We start from the raw sequence: 21,810 nt of genomic DNA on the forward strand, positions 1-21,810 counted from the left end.
TTCTCCAACCTTGGGTTATGAGGAATGCTTTTTCCAGGTTGTGGTTTGTCTTTCAAGCAGTTTTTCTGGGCTTTTGCTAATTTTTTTGATTTGTTTGGTTTTGCTTTTGCCACAGGAAGAGCTAAGCATCTACCTTCTGTCTTCTGGCTGTGGTGTCACAGGGGGAACAGCAGTGTCTACTCTGAGATTTTGCACAGAGTTACTAAAAGGGCTTCATTTTGTACATCACATCTTTAATCCACCTGGATATACCCTTAAAATAATAAAAATGCTGTTTCAAGTGAGAACAAAAAAAAAAAATCACCAGCCCCAGCTTAAAACATGTGGGCAGGGACAAAAAACAACTTTTTTAAAAGTTTCATTGACAAGGAACACTCAGGAAAGATAAAGACACGCATAAAGAAAGAGGACTTGGGGTTGTCAGGGGCTGGGTGAGAAGGGAGGGGAGTGCGCCCTCTGGATCCATGGTTTCACTTTGAGGAAAGAAATAGTGTGAAACTATATGGTAGTGATGGTCGGACAACATTGTGAATGCCCCTAATGCTCCTGAATTGCACAATTTAAAAGGGGAAAAGTCTCTATTTTATTACATGAAACTCTAAAAAGAAAAATAAAGGATGCCATAAATGATGTGAAACAAACAAAGGAAACTAAAGAAAACCAAACAAAAACTTCTCCAGGGGAAGGGACATCAAGATTGGGAGGGGGAGGGGGAGGGGACTGATGGTGGGATTTTGGGGAACATTTTGGGGAAGAAGGTGTAGGTGGGTGCAGAGGGGGCTCTGCCCCAGGTGGTGGTGATGCCTGAACTGGTTCTCCGTTGCCCATCAGTCCAGGTGCAGATGCAGGTTCAGGAGGAGCTGCAGGAGCGGCAGGAGGGAGCTCGGTGTCTCCTGCTGCATCCAGATCGTCCTTTTTTGGTCTCGGTCATCTTCCCCTGACTCTGCCTCCTCTGAAATTATTGGATGTGGAGAGAGTTTTAAGTCTTGTGGAAGAGCTCATGCTGTGAGAGAGGAAAAATTTACCTACCAGCCTCCCTTTCCATGTGCCTCTTCAAGTACAGAAAACTTCCCAGGGCTTTCCAGACAGCTCCCACCCAGAAAGTGCCCACACTATGTGTTCTGTGACTGAATTTTTCCAGACAGGTGGTCTAATTCCAGTCTTTGCTCTGGTCCCAAAAGTAGCCTCTGGGGACACCTCCCTGTGCGGCCCAGCCCTCGCCCCTCCCTCACCTACACACATGCACCAGCCCTGCCTTTCTGACCTTCGGGCTCTGCTTTGGGGGCTCCTGGTCCTCCACCTGACTTGCAGCGAGGTGGGCACGGTACCCCAGGTCAGAGCCGGGTGTGCTGAGCTACCCGTCAGCCCCGAGCAGGTCCCTGGGGAGAGCCCGGTGTGATGTCTGGGTCGAAGGCCTGCCCCACTGATTTCTGGGCCATGGTGGTGGGGACCCCTCCAAATCCAGACCCACCTGGAGCCTGTGCTGGCCCTCAGAAGAGTGGCACACCAGCCCTTCACTTGTGGAGGGGGCGTTGGTGTTCTTTTCATCAGCTTCTGTTCAATATGTGGTATCTGGCTCTGCAATGACAGTGACCAGCAGCTGACCCGGCCTGGAAGTCTCAGAGCCCTGCCCAGCAAAGAACACTCCTGATTCTGTCCACTCGACCCTCTGCTGCCAGATCAGACTGGGACCTTATTCAACTCAGACGTCCGGGAGGGAAAAGACACACCCAGAAAGTATGGGCTCCACCTCGGGCAGCAGGAACATTCCCGGCTCTCCACATCCCAGCCAGCCAGCTTTAACCTGGGCTGTGGATGTGACCAGCCCCCCAGCCCTATGAGCTGCTCTTGCTTGAGGCAGAAACCCATCCCCAACATGACTGCTCCACCTCCACCAGCCAGGAAGAGGCCATGGGGCTACCTGGGTGGAATCTGAGAGGTGGCCTGGCCTGAGTGGGCCTGCCCTGTGACTCCCTGTGTTACCTTTGGGTCTCTCTGGCCAAAAGGCCAGAGGCGCCTTGGGTGAGACCTGACCCAGTGCCGGCAGCGTTGGCACAGCCCCTCGCTGCGGGCTTTCTGGGGGCTGTGGCCTCGGGATATTGGGATGCAGAAGAAAATGCCTCTGTCTCCAACCAAGTGAGCTGAGTAGGGACTTCTCTACAGAGTGGGTGCCTGGTGACTTCGGTTCCAAGTTCTGTTGGGTTCTATTGCCAGGGAAGTGAGGTCACTTCCTGGGGTCCACTTATGCAAGCTTCCTCCTGACACAAAGCTCCCCAAGGGCCTTTCTGGGCTGCCAATCACTCGTTTCTCACTCCATGCCATGTCCACACACAGTGACACGAAATCAGCCCCCCCATAGCCCTGGCGAGGCCTGGATACAGCCAGCACCGCAGCTCTGAGGACACAGCTGGGTTCAGACCTGGCTCCGCCCACTCAGCAGTGCTGTCACCCTGGAGAAGCCAAGTGCCTCCCAGGGACTCCCCAATCCCCCATCGGCACAGTGGGGATCATTCTGGCCCCTGCTTCCTAGAGAAGCCATCCTGTCTCTAGACATAGAAACACCTACTTCATCTGTCACCCCCATGGGCTGGCTTCACAGGGACCCCGTGCACAGACTCATCAAAGGAAGGACTCCACAGAGGGCTGGCGGAGCACAGAGCACATGCCACACAGGCCGGGGTTTGCATTGGCGTCTGTAGAAAGTCACTTTCCTTGCTGCTTGCTTCCCAGCTCCCAGTTGTGAGACTGAAATTAAATACAACTGTGACATCATCCGCTCTGGCATACAACCTCCTAGGTCAATCTTTCATGTTGACATACAGGCTCAGTTTCCCATCTTGGCCTCTGTGGTGGGCTGCCCTTCAATGGCTTCCTATTTTTTACCTTCTGTTCCCACGCCCTTGTGTGATCTCCACACACTACCCTTGAGGGTGGGTGGACTTTGGGACCAGGTTCTGACATGTGGACTGACTTGTGAATATGTGCATGAGTTCCACTCATTACCAGCTCCAGTGTTCCTTCTCTCTGTCTCTCAGTGCCTGTCTCTCTGTCTTATCTCTCTCTCTGTTTCTCTGTCTCCCCCTGCTTCTCTGTGTTTCAGTCTGTCTCTTTTCCTGTATGTATGTGTGTATATGTTAATGTGTATATGTGTGTATTTATGTGTGTGTATTGTTCTGGTCCAGGGCAGGTCACTTCTGAAAATCCCTTGATGACATATTGATTATTTTGAATTCATGTTACTGAAGAAAAATTATCTTTGAAAATTGTGCAAGAACTTTGGTGGGATCTTCTCTAAGGCTCAGCACTGCTAGGGAAGGGATGCACCTGTGGCACTTTGATGTATCCTGCACCTTGTTCTGCTGGAGAGGAGCGTCCATTTGCTCTTCCCTCCAGGGGACCTCCTGGGGCCTCTGCCTGCTCACATTGTCACCAGGGTTGGTTGTCACCGGGCTAAAGACCTGCCAGTGTGATGGTGGCCAATGCTGTCTCTGCAGTCTGTCCATCTACCTGTGTCCTCACCTGAGAGGTCGAGCATCTCTAGCACATACTGGCCACCTGCACTGCCTCTCATTGGAACCGCCTGTGTGTGTTTTGTTTCTTTTCAGGACACTGGGCTTCAAGAGGTTTTTGGATCACAGGGATGTGAAGATTTTCTCTGACCTTGAGTCATGAGGAAAGCTTTTACCAGGCTGTGGTTTGTCTTTCCAGCTGTCTTTCTTGGCCTTTGTTTTCTGCTTTTGTTTGGTTTTATTTAGCCACAAGAAGAGTTAAGCATCTCCCTTCTGGCTCTGGTTTCACATTTAGAACAGCAGTGCCTGCCCCGAGATTATGCACAGAGTTACTAAAAGGGCTTCATTTGGTACGTCTCATCTTTAATCCATCTGGATTTTCCTCTCAAAATACAAAAATGCTAATTCACGTGAAAACAAACAAAAAATTCACCCTTCCCTACTTAAGATATATGGGCAGACAAAAAAAAAAAATAAAGCCACCTTTTATATGATTTCATTGATAGAGAACCTCCAGGATAGGTAAAGACATAGAGAGAGAAAGGGGATTAGGGCATGTCATGGGCTGGGGGAGGTAGGATGTGGGGTGCGCTTTGTATAAAAGCTTTTACTTTGAGGAAGGAAATAGTCTGAAACCAGTGGTGTTGGTCTCACAGCATTGTGAATGCACTTAACGTCCCTTAAAATTTCATAATTTAAAATGGGAAAAGGCTAAAGTTTATTCTTACATACTTAAATCAAAAATAGAATATACTATAATAGAAAAGAAAAAAATCTGAATTCATAGAAAATCTGTTCTTTTGGCTTTAACCCTGTGCCCTCTTTTCTAGGCTTAGTCTTACTAGCCCTGCACCTTTTGTAAAACAATGTTGCCTTTAGCCTGAAATATACAGGAGAGCCTATTTTCAAGGCTCTGATCTTTAAGGATATTAACACATTGGCACTTCAATAAAAAAGAACAAATTGCAGAGTAGAAAATAACTTTTGTTTTGTTAGAGGTTTTACAGAGACACTATGACCTGGTCTACTTAGACAGATGCAGATCAAGTTAATGGCAGAATAAAATCTTGGAAACCATCTTCCCCAAGTCAGACTTCAGGCTCCTTTTCTATTGAAAAGGGGAGGGGCTGTGGTTGGTTGTTGCAAACTTCTTGGTGTAGGATTTCTTTGTTCTTGGAATCCTTTGTAGCTATCCACGTGGGTCAGATCATGGTGTTCCTGTAAAACCTGCAACAAAACAAACTTTTTCTACTCTGCAACTTGTTATCTTTATAGGAGTGCAAAAGTGTTAATTTCCTTAACGTTCAGAACCCTGAGCATAGGCTGTCCTGTTTACTTCAGGCTAAAGGCAACATTGTTTTCAAAAGGAGCAGAACTAGCAAGACTAAGCCTAGAAAACAGGGCAGAGGGTTAAAGGAAAAGGAACAGATCCAATATGGAGTCAGATTTGTTCTTCTCTATTACAGTGCCTTTTGGTGAGAGTTAAGAGGATGATTCCTGGGTGGGTCCTCCACTTTCCCAAGCTGGAGTTCAGGCAGGATCCCTGCCAGATTCACCATGACTTTGGACCTGATCTCCCACAGAGAAAGGGACAATTATTGGATTCAAATTACCTGTCAAAATCCCTTCAATTGCCTGTAAACTATACCAAAGCAGGGGATGTCTCATTGGCCAGTCAACTGCCAGTCTCCCCAGATGCAAGGGACCAGCGTCGCGGCAGGCTCCATGGTGGCCTGGCCAGTGCACCTTCCTACTTTGCTCTCCAGCCTTGGCTTCCTAACTGACTCTTTAAAAGCTTCCGTCCCTCTCCCCTCTGACATGGTGTGAATGAATAATGTCCATGCACCCACCTGGGCTGAGACCAGGCCACGCACACAGCCCCATGCACACAGCCCACCATCTGTTGTCTACCCCTGGGCTCAAGTGTACCCTCTGAACTCCCCCACCCCAAAGGTCTGCGTGCCCATTGCCTCCGGCCTAGGGGTCCAGATCACCATCAGGACCATCAAGCACCCAAGGCCCATAGGCCAGTGGCTGGCAGCCTGGGATCACCCTGACCCATCGGGTCAGTTGAGGCACAGGGTACGGGGGTCAGGGTGCCAGGGCGGGAATTGGAACTGCCTTCAGCCCAGCCTGCCTCACCCTGTAGCATCAGGTATTAACTATGAAGGTGCACACTAGGCTGGATCCCCCACTTGTGGCAGTAGTCATCATTAATGGCACCCAGATTTCCCCACCCCAACCACAGGGTGAGGGGTGAGGGAGTCAGATCAGGGTAGGGGTGCACTCAGAGTGAAGGGGATCCCATGGTGAGGGGGTACATGTTGAGGGGTATGGGGCTCACTCAGAGTGGAACTGACCTGGCTGAGAGGTGAGGGGGACAATTTCAGGATGTTGGGGTTCCTGTGGTGAGGCATGAGGGGTAAACTTGTGGGTGTAGGGGCCATAGGTTAGGACCTAGCAGGATGGAGTGTCAGAGCAGGGACCTCAGTGTGAGGAGAAGGAGCCCTGTATTCAAGGTCTGGTGGGAGACTGGGCCTGCCCAGAGTTGGGAGGGTAGTAACAGAGAGGGGAAGATGAGCAGCGGAAGTGGGGCTGGCGGGGTGTGGCCTAGCCCAGGGCAGTCGTGGTTCTAGTTCAGTGCCAGGACCCAGTCGGTGGCGGGGTGGAGGCTCTGGGGATGGCGACCCGTCGGGACGAGCAGGAGGGGCCCAACCTGGGTCCCCCCGCCCCCAGTGACCAGGTCCGGTAAAGCAGGAGACCCACCCAAGGAGTTTGCGCTGCAGGCGGTTGGAGGAGGGGTGCGCACGCGCAGACGGACAGACGCGCGGATGCCGGAACCCATCCAGAATGCGTGGAAGCTGGCGGGAACCAGTTGCTCCTGGACCAGCTCCTGGAAGAGGAACACGGCCTGGGGTCTGGGTCGCCCCTTGCCCTCAGCTCGGCTGCCACCGCTAGGCAGTTAAGGGGGCGCTGGTTTGGGGGCGCTGGTGGGGGCGCGCTGCTCGGGGAGCCGGAGGGTGACGCCTGGGCCGTGCGGCTGGGGAGGAACACAGGGAGGGGTGCGGAGGTGAGGTCCCGGCCAGGCGTCCCGTTAGGACCCTGAGGCGAGTCCAAGCCGCTGCTGTGGTTCATGGTAACCCCGCTATTAGTAATTCCTGAACCCCGCGTTTTTGCCGCCGCTTATTCCCGGGTTTAGGAGAGCAGGTAAAGCCCCGGGAGGTGGGAGGGCGCCGGACGGCTCCGGAGCATCTCCGAGTGGCCCTCAGACCATGGCCTGCTCCTGGGAGGCGGGTGCGGTGCAGGCGCGGGGCCTCGGATGGAATGGGGGCTGCCCCATGAGAGCCCCTGGATTTGATCCCATCTTCCCCGCGGCCTGACCTTCGCGGCAGCCTCTAAAGTTCCAGGTTCGTGGGACTCAGGTTACAGGTCAGTCTGCTCCTGGGAGGTGGGCGCAGTGCGATTAGTGTGCTGGGATGGCTGCAGCAGCAGCGGGAAATGGTCGCAAACCCCTCGCTCTCACAAGGCAGCCCCAATCCCGCCATCACAGCCGCCGGCATTCCCTCACAGCACAGCACCCGCCTTCCAGGAGCTGGCTGACCTGTAACCTGAGTTCCACGAAACTGGGGCAGCAAAGGCCAAGCTCAAGCCATGCTCTGGGGAGTTTGAAGCAAATCCACGGGCTCCCATGGGCAGACCCTATAACCCCCCACTGCCTTCGACCACACCTCGCCCTCCTCCCGGGAGCAGGCTGACCTGGGGACCGTGCCTGGAACAGCAGATGCCGAGCCCTGGACAGGCCGTGGGGGAGACGGGGCAAATCGACCAGCTTCCCAGGTCGCTGCCCATCTCCCTGCCACTGCCTCAGGTTCGTGGATCACTTGTTTTCAAGTCAGTGGGTTCCTAAGAGGCAGGCGTGGTGCAGTCAGGAGGCGGGTGCTGCGGGGAGAGGGGTGCTGCCCCAGGGGGAGCAGGTGGATTTGCTCCCATCTCCCCGAGGGCCAGACCTGGGGACGGCCTCTGCTGCCCCAGGTTTGCAGGATGCATGTCAAGTCAGCCTGTCCCTGAGAGGAAGGCTCAGTGTACTCGGGCAGCCTCAGTGGCTGACAAGGATATTAGAAGTGGGCTCTAGCCAAGCATAACTAACTCTCCTTTCTTCTGTTGCTTCCTCAGTTGGTGGCTGTATCAGCTTTTTCATTATAGGTTATTGCTGGATAATGAACATAGGTTTCTGTGCTATACGGAAGAAAATTTATTTAAAATTTATTTTTATACATAGTGGCTAACATTTGTAAATCTCATACTCCCAAATTTGTCCCTTCCAATCCCCTTTCCCTGGTAACCAAAAGATTGTTTACTAAGTCTGTAAGTCTGTTTCTGTTTTGTAGATGAGTTCACAGTGTCTTTTTCTCTCTTTTTTTAGATTACACATATGAGTGGTATCATTTGATATTTTCCTGTTTCCTGCTGCTTTCACTTAGAATGACGATCTCTAACTCCATCCACGTTGCTGCAAATGGTTTAATTTTGTCCTTTTCATGGTAGAGTAGTATTCTGGTGTATAAATATACCACAACTTCTTTATCCAATCATCTGTTGCTACATTTAGCTTGCCTCCATGTCTCAGCTATTGTCTACATTGGTGCTATGAATACTGGGGTGCAGGTATCTTTTCACAATGGATTTCCTTCCAGTTATATACCCAGATGTGGGATTGCTGGGTCATAGAGTAAGTCTACTTTTAGCTTTTTGAGGGCTTTCCATGATTTCCATAATGACTACACCAAACTGGGTTCCCACCAGCAGTGTAAGAGGGTTCCCTTCCCTCTACAACCTCTCTAGCATTTATCATTCATGAACTTCTGAGCGATGGCCATTCTGACTGCTGTGAGCTGATACTTCATTGTAGTTTTAATTTGCATTTCTCTGTTTATTAGTGATATTGAGCATTTTTTACATGTGCCTATTGGTCATTTGTGTCTTCATTGGAGAAATGCTTGTTTAGATCTTCTGCCTATTTTTGGATTGAGTTGTTTGTTTTTTTGTTTTTAAGTTGTATGTGCTGTTTATATATTCTGAAAATTAAGCATTTGTTAGCCATATCATTTGCAAATATTTTCTCCCATTCATAGGTTGTTTTGTTTTACTTATGGTTGCCTTTGCTGTGAAGAAAATTATGAGTTTAATTACGTCTCAATTGTTTATTTTTTTCTCTTATTTCCATTGCCTGGTTACGTTGCCCTAGGAGAACGTTGCTAAGAATTATGTCAGATAATGTTTTGCCTATGTTTTCTTTTAGGAGATTTATCATGTCTTGCCCATCTGCATCTTGAGCCTGTACTCAAGATCTGTGCTTCAGTTTTGAATTTTGAGCTTCTTAGAGAACACCTACTCTTAGCTTATATGTCAGATTCAACATGTCTAAAACTGATTTCATAATCTTTTTTCTTGTAGCGTCTCCACTTATTCAGTGGGATAATCATTCTTCTGGTGTTGAATACCCAAAGGCTTGGAATGGTCTTTCATTTACCTTTCTCTCACCACCCTCCACATTTTGTCGGCTTCTGGAACTGTTTTTGGTTTCAAGTGTCTATTCTGATTACTGATACTCTGATGAAGAGCTTTCATCCCTGATACATGAATTTTTCCTTCTGTTGAATTGTTGGATATCCTCTCCCCCCTCTTTCAGTCCACCTACAGTTTTGACCCTCCAACATCTAGAGTCAAGTCAAAGACTTACCACAACCAGATCTCAGCCAGGTAGTCTCGACCCTCCATCATTTTGGCCTTACCTTATGTGTTCCAATCATTATGTGACTTAGACTCCTAGGATAACCTGTGCCTTATTAAAAAGCAGGAGTCATCAGCATTTCCTATCCAGTCCTCAGTTAAAACAGATTAGAATTGCCCTGAGAACTAGTTGGAGCCCCATCCCTTCCATAGAGTCTTCCCTATTTTCTCCAAATACTTCTAGCTCCTCTTTGTATTCCTGCACTTTTTATGATCGGTAGCCTGTAATCTTGGCTTTGAGTACTGACTTGGTACAATTCCCAGGTGGTTTCCAATGTGTCTCCTCACTTAGCTCATAACTGGAGAAGACTCCTTTGTTCAGCCTCCTTTATACCCCTCACCCTGGTTAGCATCGGGCAATAGCAGGCATCCAGGCAGTGCTTACCTACTTTATTTATTCGCAGGGGTGGTGGTGTTTAGTATAGCTAATAATTATTAATTCAGTGTTGCAATTAAAAAAGAAAGCCAAGAAAATCTGTAAAACTTTATCTCCATTTTCAGTTTAGCGCTTTACCTCAACAGTATTCTTAACTCTGTGTTTATGTTCACATAGTGTTCAGTGCTTGTACAGTTCCCTGAGGCAAGCAGGTGAGATGTCATTATGTTTGACTTTCATGTTACATTTCATATTGGATATATTTGTGGAATGACAAAACCTTGTTTTATAAGTAAACAGCCGGAAGCCCAGAGAGACTAAGAGCCTAAACCAGGGTCACCTGGTTAGCGTTGGGCATGGCCGCCGTTCACATCTTCCAGCTGATCCTCTTCCAGTGACTTTTCATTGCAGTGCTGGAAAATGTAGCCCCATCAGCCAAACTGCCAAGTCACATTGCTGCCCCTTTACTTGCCAGTGATGGCAGTATTACAAACAGTGGCAAAGTAAAGGTCAGAGATAGGAGTAATAAAAGACATGGAATTTCGGGATATGGATATTTCAGCCTCCTCCTCCCTATTTGAGCGCCTCACATGTGTCCCACTCTGACAGTGCTGTTCATTGTTTATAACATAGTCTTTAAAATCAGAGTGATCTTTTATAGGAAAAGCTTTTATCCTGGTCCCTTTCCTGCTAGTAGTCACCGTCATGGGCAGAAAGTGCCTGACTGTGCTCTGTTTGTCACGTAGGTGGGAGGGAAAGTGGGAGAGGGAGCGGGTTAAACTGAAGCCGAGCTTTTTACAGCTCTGTTGTTCTAGGACCAGAGCAGTTCCACTCTTGCTTTCATCACCTCTCCACCTCCGAGTCCCAACCACCCACTCCTGCCTGCTTCCCCACATGCCACGTCCTGGAGGAGGGCAGGGTGGTGGGCAATGCCCCCTCCGCCCTCCGTTCTGGGAGGTGCAGGAGTCTGCTTTAACTCTTGAGCTGTTTTGACAATTGGGCTTTTCCAGCTTTTCTAGACATCTCCTTTCCAGCTCTGAGAAATTGGAGATGTAACTCAACCATACATGGGCTATACTAATGTATTCAGTGTCATTAATGTGATGTCCGTAAGATGTTCTGTGACTGGATAGGAGGATTTTAATCTCACAGGATGCTTCACATCCAATTCTAAAGGCCTACAGGATGCAGGTGTAATTCAAGTTCTTACATGTCTGTAAGGCAGACATGAACATTATTTGGTAATATGACCATATGTTCATAGATTACAGTTAGTCCGCCGGCTCTGTATCTAATAAAAGTTTAAATTCCAAACACTTGAAGAAAATTTGTGGAACATGCCTTTTTGCCTGTAACTAGTTGCAAAAACTGAAATCACAGCTCTACCACAAGCCACAGTGTTTCCCAGTAGAGAAAGCCCTCTACTTTTACAACCTCTAAGTAATGTGGTGGTCCTTTGCATGAGATGAGGGATGCCAGAGTATTTTGTTGGGAATTAGAGTGGCATGACAATTATTCTGGGACTGGTTACACTTGAATCTCTACTTCCTATATCCTGGACTGATTACAGAGGCAATGTTAGTGTGGTAACCAGCTTCTGAATGCAAGTGTAGCTAGGAAGACAACAGAGAAATTAGAAGGGATATAAAGTAATGGAGGGACTCCAGAGCAGTACAAATGGTGACTTTGACACCACAAGCTGCTGACGTGAACTTGGCAGGAATTTGTGAGAAGTGGTGGGTGTCATTGCAAACAGGAGAGTCCTGCAGCTTTTGGGGTGAACAGGCAAAGAGGAGAGCAGATATGGTGGCCACCCGGGGGCTGAGTATTTGTGTCCTGAATGTGAAAATGTCTGGTCTCCTGTTCAATTTTGAAGCCACAAATTCACATGACTCAGGGCATTATTTCCACCAGAAAACCATAAAAACATAAACAACCTCTGTTTCCCAAAGTGTTTGTTCTCGATGTGAGATGATTGTCCTGTGGTGGGAGGTAAGTGGACGATGAGGCCTGTTACATCACCCCCTTTCACTAGAAGTCTACGTCGCTGCTTTTCACCCTACTCCTGGAGGTGCTGCCATTCTGTTACACCTAGACCTGTAAGACGGGCTTGCCTGAATCCTCACGCGAAGAGGGACGGTAATGTGCAGTTTTAAAAAATTGCTTGGGTCATGTGTTCCTTTGTTCCCTCCATTGGAAATCACTATTCCAGAGCAGATAGTATGCATCTATAGAAACTGTATTGTTTGTAAGATGTCTTCAGAAGTTTTGCAGTAGGTTAAAATGTTTGTTTGGTGATGGCATCTTGATTGTTTGAAGGAGGCAACCCTCACTAGGGGCATTGTGTGCTTCCTGTCTGAGGTTTCCTTTCCTGGCAGTAGAGTGTTCGTTGGCAGAGTTAGAAAGTTACCTGGTCTGAGAAGCCGAATTTGCCCACAGCTGGGAATTGGCAGAAGAGTCAGTTATGGAAGGAAGGCTTTAGGATTATCTGGAAGCAGAGTTCTGGGATCCAAACCCTGGGAAACCTCAGCTTTTATAGAATATGTTCTGCAACAATAGGCTATTGGATTATTTTAACACTTTTATTGGATGTAGAGTTGGGGAAAGACTTAAAAGTGAAAGAACCGTTAAAAAGAATCTATAAATATTTTAAAGAAGACAGTTCTCAGAATAAGAGCTTTTCTGGAAAAGGCTAGTTCTTCACTTCACAGGGGAAGCAGGGAGCAGGTGTAATTGCACTTACGGTAACTTAAAAGGTAAACCTTACCCTCCCACTTGGCTGTTTCCTGGTGTACGTTCATCTTCCACATCTGTAGTTTTAGACCTGATGTGTCATTTTCTGGTACTCCATTCTGCTTCTGAGTGAGTGACTGACACAAAATCACATGGCAAATGAAAAATTGCGCAAAGGACTTTATTATTAAAAATGTAGAGCTGTGGCAGGGTGCTGCATTTGCAAGTGACTTTCAGTACAGAGAATACTTAAAAGAATGCAGTGTTATATTTTTTATTCCTTTAAACCTTTGAATAGAAGGATTTCTTTGCAGAGTTTCTGGAGTACATCAGAACAAGCAGGAACTAAAAACAGCTATAAGAAAGCACCAGTATACATGTTGCTTATAGTATGGTATCTGTCTTAAAGTTAATTCTTTAAAGCAGGCAGTTTTAACTCTCAATTTCTTAAGCAAATATAAACATTCTTGACCCTTAATGGCATTCTTTGTGGGGTGAAGCTGCTTTTGCTTCCATTCTGAGCATTGAAAGGCCTTCTATGATACTCCTACCATTCCTCAATATTTTATTTTCCCTCTGTTGTGAACTTGTTATTAAACTTGAAGCAGATATAAATATCATTAACTTGCTATATATGTAGATATCCAGTGTTACATAGTCAGAAAGTTTGTGTACATCACACGTATCTACATAACTCTTCCCTTTCCAAATGTGTTCCTGATGAAAGGATGGTGGGAAATGACATTATGGGGATATGTCTTACAGTACACAGTGTTTCCCCTGTTCCCTCTACCAGATCTGGATGTTCTTTCATCTTTTGCCTTCTAGACTTACTAGCTCTTTTTCTTAAGACAGGTGTAACTCATCCCCCTGTGCACAAAAACATGCGTACACACACACACACACACACACATTCTGCCATAGGGAGTAGCGTGCACCATCCCATTCTCCCACTCCAGCTCTGGACCCACCCACAGGAGACAGTGTCTTGCACGAATTCATTTGTAAGTTCCTTTTTAAAACTCGAGTGGTCGGGAAATAGGACTGATATCCACACCTAGTATGCAGGCCCTCAAGGGCAACTTCTATGGTTAATGCCAGGTTATCTTAATGTTTGAGTACCTGGGTTTCATGTCTTCCTCTACCACCTGTGTGACCCCTGTTTCCCACATTTCTGTCTCCCGCTAGACTTTTTCACTCCAACTCTGGACTCTTACAATCTTCTGCTGATTTGACATCTTCACTTGAAACTCTGATATCTTAAAACCAACATGTGTAAAAACTGATCTCTTGGTCCTCCTACACCCAAACTGGTTCTTTCTGAAGCCTCCCCCATTCAGTTAGTGGAAACTTAATCCTTCCAGCTGCTTGGGTCAAAAAACTTGGAGTTATTCTGATTTTCACTGACATACCACATGAATTCTGTCAATAGATCTGGTTTAACACTGCCTTTAAAACATATCCAGAACCCAGCCACTTCTCACCATGGCTCCTGCCTCAACTGCTGCTTCCCTGCCCTGAGCCACTCTCCTGTCCTCCTGCACAGCCCTTCTCAGTGGCTTCCCTCTTTTCATCTCTGACCCATTTCGACTATTCTCACCCAGCAGTCATGTGAGCCTTGAAAACCTAATTTAGATTGTGTCGTCCATCCGCAGTGTCTCCCCATTTCAATCCGGGTAAAAGCCACAGTCCTTACAACGTCCTCCAAGTCCGTACAGGATCTGCACTGACCCTTCTCCGCAGCTCCTGCCATCCCCCCATTCTGGAACATGCGAGGTGAAAGGTGGCCTTGGTGATGGTTATTTCGTCCACCAGGGACTTCTCACTTCCTATTCCTATTTCTAACCTCAGTCCTCAGTGTGGCCTGCTCTGGTATTTAATACATCACCCTCATCCCATACCCTCAACTCTATTTACCTTGCCCTTTTTTCTTTTTTCCATGGTTCCTCTTTCCTAACATGCCACGTCCTCTGCTGCTCTGTTGTGTGAATTGTCATCTCCACCCCCAACTCCAACCAAGCTCCGTGAGGACAGGACTTTTGTTTTCTTTATTGATCAATTCCAAGTGCCTAGACTAGTCCTGGGTACATAGTAGGCAGTCAAAAATTATTTGCTGAATAAATTAAAAGACTATTTTAAAAATGAATCATCCTTTCAGGAACGGGTGATGAAAGGAAGCTGCATGAAGGAAAATGGTGCAGTAAATAATGATATTTGCCTGTTGTTCTTTGTGTGATGTATATGTGTTTTAGTCTTAGTTTGGTATCCCAGTTTCTTAATTTAATAGCTGTATTAAGGTGTAATTTATGGTCAATAAAATTCACACATTATAATTGTACAAGTCAGCAATTTTAGCTATTTCTAGAGTTGTGCAACTGTGTCCTCAAAAAGTCCCCTTGTGTCCATCCATATGCCGTTCGCCCTCCCCTCAGTGGCACCCTGAATTTACTTGTTTTTGTTTTTTTGGCAATCACATCTCAAAAGAATAATTTACACAGCAGTACTAATATAGCTTTTTTGCTCTTTTAGAAATGACACACTTAAATATGAAAACAATGGTCATTGCTGAATGTAGGTAGCAGTATCAGACATTGGTGAGAAGAACGGACTTGAGTGTCAGACTGGCTGCAGTCTTACTCAGCTCCACCATTTACCAAGTTACCCAAATTATTTTCTGCCTCAAGCTCTTTATCTGTTATATGGGGGTTATAATAGCAGCTTACAGAGTTGTTGTGAGGATTAAGCAAACAGGGAAACAAAATTTAGTATAGTGGCCAGCTTATGTTATTACCTAAAAAATAGCCTTGCAGGTAGAGAGCAAAATTCAAATCAGTCTCTAAAGTATGTGTAAAATATGATCCATTTCCTGCCTGGTTTGTAAACACGTATGCCTACTGCAGAATGTAAAAGCAGGCTAATTTCCAACAGAAAAGATCATTTCTCAGCATTTCTTTCAAAGGTAGTTGCAAAATCATTTTTACTAAATTTTCTGTGCCCATCTCTGACAGATCTTTGACACAAAGGGGGTAATTATCTACTTTTTTGTTAAAAACATGCTGACCATCAGAAAGTGTTCTTAATTATATTTTAGCCTTTATGTTGGTAAATACTGTGAGACTTCTTCTAAATTAATGGGGGGAGGGGCATTCATTGTAGCTCTTCTAGCCTGAAAAGCCCGCACTAAATTACCTTTTTTTAACTTTTAGTTAAAATAATTAATTAATTTTTTGCAGGGGGGTGGTAATTAGGTTTTTATTTATTTATTTTATTTTTAGAAGAAGTTCTGGGGATTGAACCCAGGCCCTTGTGCATGCTAAGAATATGATCTTTCACTTGAGCTATACCCTCCCCCCTAAATTATCTTTAATAATATCTTTTTCTCTGTTTTGATATTTTCTTTTATGTACAGATGCACAAAGCAGGGTCTTCAGAAGCCTCTCAATTCCAAAGATGATAATAGTGAAAAACATTGCACAGTGTCAGTAAATCCTTGGCATATGAAGAAAGATTGTAAAGTCCTGAATGAATTAAGAAGATATTGTTATATTAACATACATGTAACCATGGTTCTCTGACCTTTATTTTTCACTTTATAATGAAGAAACTCCCAACTCGTCAAGGTTGTTTTGTTTGATATAGGGAATATCTAAAGCCTTTTCTGCAAGTTTTTTAAATAAGTAAGAGCAGGTAATTTATCAGAAGTGTGAATGGTGTAATCTGCTCTGTCTAGTATGGTAGCCACCAGCCACATGTGGCTATTGTGAAATGAGATGTTCTATAAGTGGAAAATACATAATAGATTTTCAAGACTTCATATAACAAAAATAATGTAAAATATTTATTAATAAGTTTTAAAAGTGTTAATCACACTTTTGAAATGAAAGTATATTGGATATTTTGGAATAAATATAATTATTACTGGAATTAATTTCACTTGTTCCTTTTATTTTCTAAATGGGATTACTGGAAAATTGTGACTTGCACTATGTTTTATTGACAGTGCTGGCTTCTAACTTATTGAAAATAATATGAAAAGAAAACTTTGATTAAAAATGTTGTAGTTGAGTAGTTGATTTACATCATATTAGTTTCAGGTGTACAACACAGAGGCTCAACCTTTTTATAGATTATATTCCATTTAAAGTCATCATAAAATGATGGCTATATTTCCCTGTGCTGTATGATACAGCCCTGTAAAATATCCATTTTATATGAAGTACTCTTTACTTCTCAATACCCTACCACCTTTCTGCCTCCCCTCTCCTCCGTCTCCCCATTGGTAACCACCAGTCAGTTCTGTGTACCTGTGAGTCTATTTCTGTTTTATTATAGTCATTAACTTGTTTTATTTTTTAGATATACATATAAGTTAATACATAGAATATTTTTTTGTCTTTCCCTGACTTATTTCACTTAGCATAATGCTCTGTAGGTCCATCCATGTTATTGCAAGTGGTATTATTTTATTTTTTATGGCTCAGCAGTATTCCATGTGAGTGTGTGTGCATGTGTATATATGTGTGTGTATATATATATATGTATATATACATATATATATATATAATATACCACACCTTCTTTATCCAGTCATCTGTCAGTGAACGTTTGGTTTCTTTCAGTGTCTTCGCTATTGTAAATAGTGCTGCTGTGAACATTGGGTTGCATGTTTCTTTTTGAATTATATTTTTCTCCAGACATATACCCATGAATGGGATTGCTGGATCACACAGAAGTCTATTTTTAGTTTTTTAAGGAATCTCTATACTGTACTCCATAGTGGCTGCACCAATTTACATTCCCATCAATAGAGTAGGAGGGTTCCTTTTTCTCTTAAAAGGTCAAAAATTCCCTACATTGATATACTTTCCTTACAGTTTAGGACAAAATTTGGCAAAACCCAGATAGAATTTAATAGCAGTAAATACAGTATTTTTTTAAATGGCCATGCATTATGAATAGATATGTTATTGATAAGTTGGTTCCCTATTTTTGTAGATGCAGTTTTTATAGCTTCACAGACATTTCAGTATTGCAGAGAGAAAAATTTCTTTGCATTTTGCTGAACTTGTCCGGGTGGCTTTATCGAATTAGGCCCAGGCCTGCAGCAGTAAATACACACCCAAACCTGAAAGATTTGAAAGTCTGCAAGATTTTAAGAGTCTTAGAATGTCAAATCTGGACTATAACTCTGGTAAATGACATCAGTTAGTGGACTCAAGTAAACTCCATTTCAGTGCAAAACCTTTCATAAGCCAAAAAAGGCTTTGAAATTGTGGCAAAGCCAGAGACTTTTGTGCACCACATATGGCCACAAACCCATGGGGACAACCACATGCCTTCTGGAGTGCCAAGGGAATTCCATGTGAGGAGTCCAGCACTCACAGGAATCCAACAAGTCTCTTCCAGCCAGAGCACATTCATTGCTACTGTGCTGTTTTAAGCAAATGTCTTTTCATCAGGTTCAAATTGGTTTGTTGTTATTTTTCTGCATAAAAAAACATCAAACAACTTCTTGTTCCCTTGATGAAGGTAAAAGCCTAACATTTTCTGATTTCTTTTGACAGAGAAAACATGAGCCTATGAATCTAAACTCATCTGTGCTGGTCTGCAGCTGGGAGCAACCAGATCAGTGTCAGTCCTTTTGAAGCCATTGGCTGGGAGCCTGCATGTTACCTGGAATGATATTTGAAACATGTCACCGTAGCCGTGCCTTCGTTGTGGGTTGGGAGGCGAGTCAGTCAGAGTCTGCATTATGGAATGTATGTTTCAGATCCAAAGCTAGGAGATCTTTTTTTATTAGCCAGAGAATGTAGTCATAATTATATCTATTAATGTATTTATGCAAGAAACTTATTAAAGTTTTTTTATTATAAAAATTTACCCCCAAAAAATGAAAATGAAAGAACAGTGAAATTAAAAATCATGTGTAACTTAATTATACATAAAGAATCTTAAAATCCTTATAAACATTTTTTTGTTCAAATGTAGATATTTTCCCTTCCAAAAAGGAAAATTATTATTTCACTTTTTTCTGTTTTATCCTTTTATTATATATTCCATATCAATAAATATAATTCTTTTAAATCCCTTTTAATGGTTGTTTAACACTATATTGAACAGATATGTAAATAATCCTAGGTTTCACAAATTTAAAATTTGTCATTACAATACCACTGCAAAGAATATTTCGGTGTTTCTATTTTTAGTTACTAATTTGGACTAAAATTAACAAGTTTGCTTTTCTTCATCTAAAACATTGGTTATTTTATGAATGAAATGTAGGGATTTTAAATAACTTTTCAGTAATTTCAACCAAGAAATTATCTTCAAGGCAAAAATATATGATGGTTTGCAAATTTATTATTATTATATCTTCACTTTTACCAGTGTCATATGTGTGTGTGTTTGCACAAGTGCTTTAACTACCAGCAACGTAAGAAAAATCTATGTACTGAAAATGTGAAATTAGTTTCCTGGATTGTGTTTTCATTCTCCCAATATAGGTTTTGGATGACAAGCTTGTATTTGCAAAAGTACACACCCTGTGGGAGGTGCTCTGTAGATACGCTGGGATACGGCACATAAAATTGCCTCTGAAGCCCAATGATCTGAAAACCCGGTTCTCAGCCTTTGATAATTTCAGCTGTTTTATGAAAGTCCTCCAAGTGTATGAAAGTATCATCAAGCTGGAGCAAGAGTTTTTCATTGCCCTATTTGAGAAGAGCTGTGTGAATGACTTTTATATTCAGGATAGAGATATATTCTTCAATCCAGCCACCAGAAGCCGCACTGTAAGTCTAAACCGAGTTTAGCTGCTGTCTTGGGGGTGATTTAGAACCTGCTGTTGAATTATCAGTGATTTGGTTTGGTTGGTTTGGTTTGGTTTTTAAAAGCTGCCCATAAAAAGGAAAAAGGAGAAAGAAAAGAAACATGCCTACAGATTCCTGTTAGGATAGTAAACAGTGGCTGGTTAGTTACCGTGTATAAACCACACACTCTCTTAGAATCGTTTTAAGTTTACTCCATCCTTTCTCAGATCAAGTATCAAGTAAGGGACAGTGTTAAAAAAAATTCGGGATTAACAGGCTTGTGAGCTCCGGGATCTGCAAGGCAGCTTTCCCTCCCCTTGGTGTAAGTCAAATGGCAGAAATGAAATAAAGCATCTCATGTCTCCTCCGGTGTTAACAGGAGAGGGCTAATCTTCTTGACCTTGTTTCTTCCTGGGTAAAATGAAGATAATATGTCAGGAGGCGACAAGCTCACTTAGGGCAGGAACCATGTTGTCTTGCTCACTGCTAAATCCCAGGCACCGGGTAGGCTGAGTTTAACGAGTGAGTGAATGAATGATCTGTAGTTCCCCCAGAGTTACCATGTGGGGCAGTGCGGATTAGCAGCTAAGAGCATAGACTCGAGAGGGGAGGGTAAATCTCAAGTGATGGGGTGCATGCTTAGCATGCATAAAGTCCTGGGTTCAGTCCCCAACACCTCCTCTAAAATAGACAAATAACCCTAATTACCTCCCGACCTCCCACCAGAATTACCTTATTATCTCCCCGCCACCAAAAAAAAAAAAAAAAAAAAAAAAAAAAAAGAGAGAAGTGGCCAAGAGCGTAGACTCAGGCTGGAACACCTGTACTGGTTTCTCACTGTGGACCTTGTAAAAGTCATTTAGCCTCTGTGTTTATCAACTTTCTCATCAATAAAATGGGGATAATAATAGTACCAACCTTGAAGAGTTGCTATGGGTACTAATGAATCTGTGTCAATGTTAGAATAGCCCTGGCTAATAGTAAGTACTATGCATCTGCCAGCTCTTTTCATAATTACTGACAGATGTTATTATCGACCAAAGAAGTATTAGTTCTTTGTACGGGAAATGCATGTTAGACCATTTCATTTATCATTTTCTATAATTCAGGCTTTTTCCCTCTGAAATACCATTTTCTGTCTGTGCACTAGAAAGCCACAGGGCTTTCCAAATTTCATCTGTCTGGATTCTTGTCATGATGGCAATACTGCCGAGTATTGACACTTTTTAGGGACTCCGTCTGAGATGACAGCAACCCCTCAAATTCAGGGGCAATTCTCTAACTGATAACATCTCGCATGAAATGAAGTTTTTAAAATGTAACTGCTTCAGACGTTTAATGATGCCATAAATGCAAGGATGTTATATCTAAGCTCTTTAAATAAATCCTATCATTGAAATAAAGGAAATATTACATTATAGTGCTCTATGACTTTGTTTTATTTACTATCAATTTATCTGACTCTCTAAGATCAAAGAAAGCAAAGACTGAGATTGATCATTACTACTGTGTGGTACACGTATTTGTGGATGGAGACAATATTGAAATGCACTGTTTAAGATATTAAAATGGACACTAAACAGCTGCTTGATGCACATGCATCAACAGAACAGGGAGCTGGGTGCAGGGAGCAAACACTGAGCTTCCTGGATCAGAGAACCAGCATAGCAGTCCAGCCCAGCAGTCCACATGTTTTATATTTATGTCCCAGCAAAATTAGCAGTGAGAGTCTGAAATGAACTTTGGGAACACTTGCAAACAGCTGTCATGGTTACTAATGTGGGACACCAGGATTCTACAGTGTTTAGTTGGCATATGTGCACCACCAGATCTTTTCCGCTAAAGTCTGTTGTAATTGCTGGTCCCACATCCAGGCTGAGGAATCATCTCATGTGGTGTTTGGGAGGGAGGTAATTGGAGTCAGGACCCATGTTAAGGCTGGGTGGGTAATAACCTGGTTCTAGAATAGGAGAAAGGAAATTAGGTCAGGTGGGAAGGAGAATGATTGGATTTAAGTTTTGTTTCTTGAGTAAGCTAAATATATAACATCAAGTCAACTTTCTTTGTTGTTTATATTCCATGTGCTGTCACCGAATAACTACTGAATTGTGGGGACAAAGAAGCCTGGGTTTTAGAACTGAACCTGCCCCTAACCAGCCAGAGTCCAGGAAACTCGGGGTGCCCAGGGAGGGGGCTGGACTGTCAGGTGTCCCTCCACTGCAGCAGTTTGGGCACTTGGGTGGCCTAGTTGTTTTTGCTGTGGAAGACTGGCCCGGTTGAAGGACATTAAGCATCTGCAAGGCTCTCACCAGGTACCCACGGTGTCCCAGGACTGTAACATCCATGCGTTCCTTTCCAACTACGTTTGCAAATGACACTCAAGGGGTTAGTATTAATCCTGGGTGAGAATCATGAAAAATTATATGGTACCTCCATCCCTTCTGGCAAGTGAGGGTCCCTTATTTACAAATGACCACGAAGTGTTAGCACCACATTTTATCAACAGAACATGTGAACACGTGGTGACAGTGACGCTCACCTGTTTGCTTCTGCTTCCCATTGCAACTTTAGCCTCCGTCAGAGGACCTCAGCT

General features: G+C 44.1%; 1 long non-coding RNA gene across 1 annotated transcript; it reads right to left on the minus strand.

Moving 5' to 3' along the window:
* Positions 1–559: 559 nt before the first annotated feature.
* Positions 560–1,577, minus strand: LOC140685512 (uncharacterized). The gene is made up of 2 exons (XR_012058761.1): positions 1,472–1,577; positions 560–952 (listed from the first exon to the last, which is right to left on the minus strand). It is a non-coding gene; the product is annotated as an uncharacterized lncRNA (long non-coding RNA).
* Positions 1,578–21,810: the final 20,233 nt, after the last annotated feature.

This window comes from Vicugna pacos, chromosome 14, assembly GCF_048564905.1.
Source record: "Vicugna pacos chromosome 14, VicPac4, whole genome shotgun sequence".
NCBI lineage: Eukaryota > Metazoa > Chordata > Mammalia > Artiodactyla > Camelidae > Vicugna > Vicugna pacos.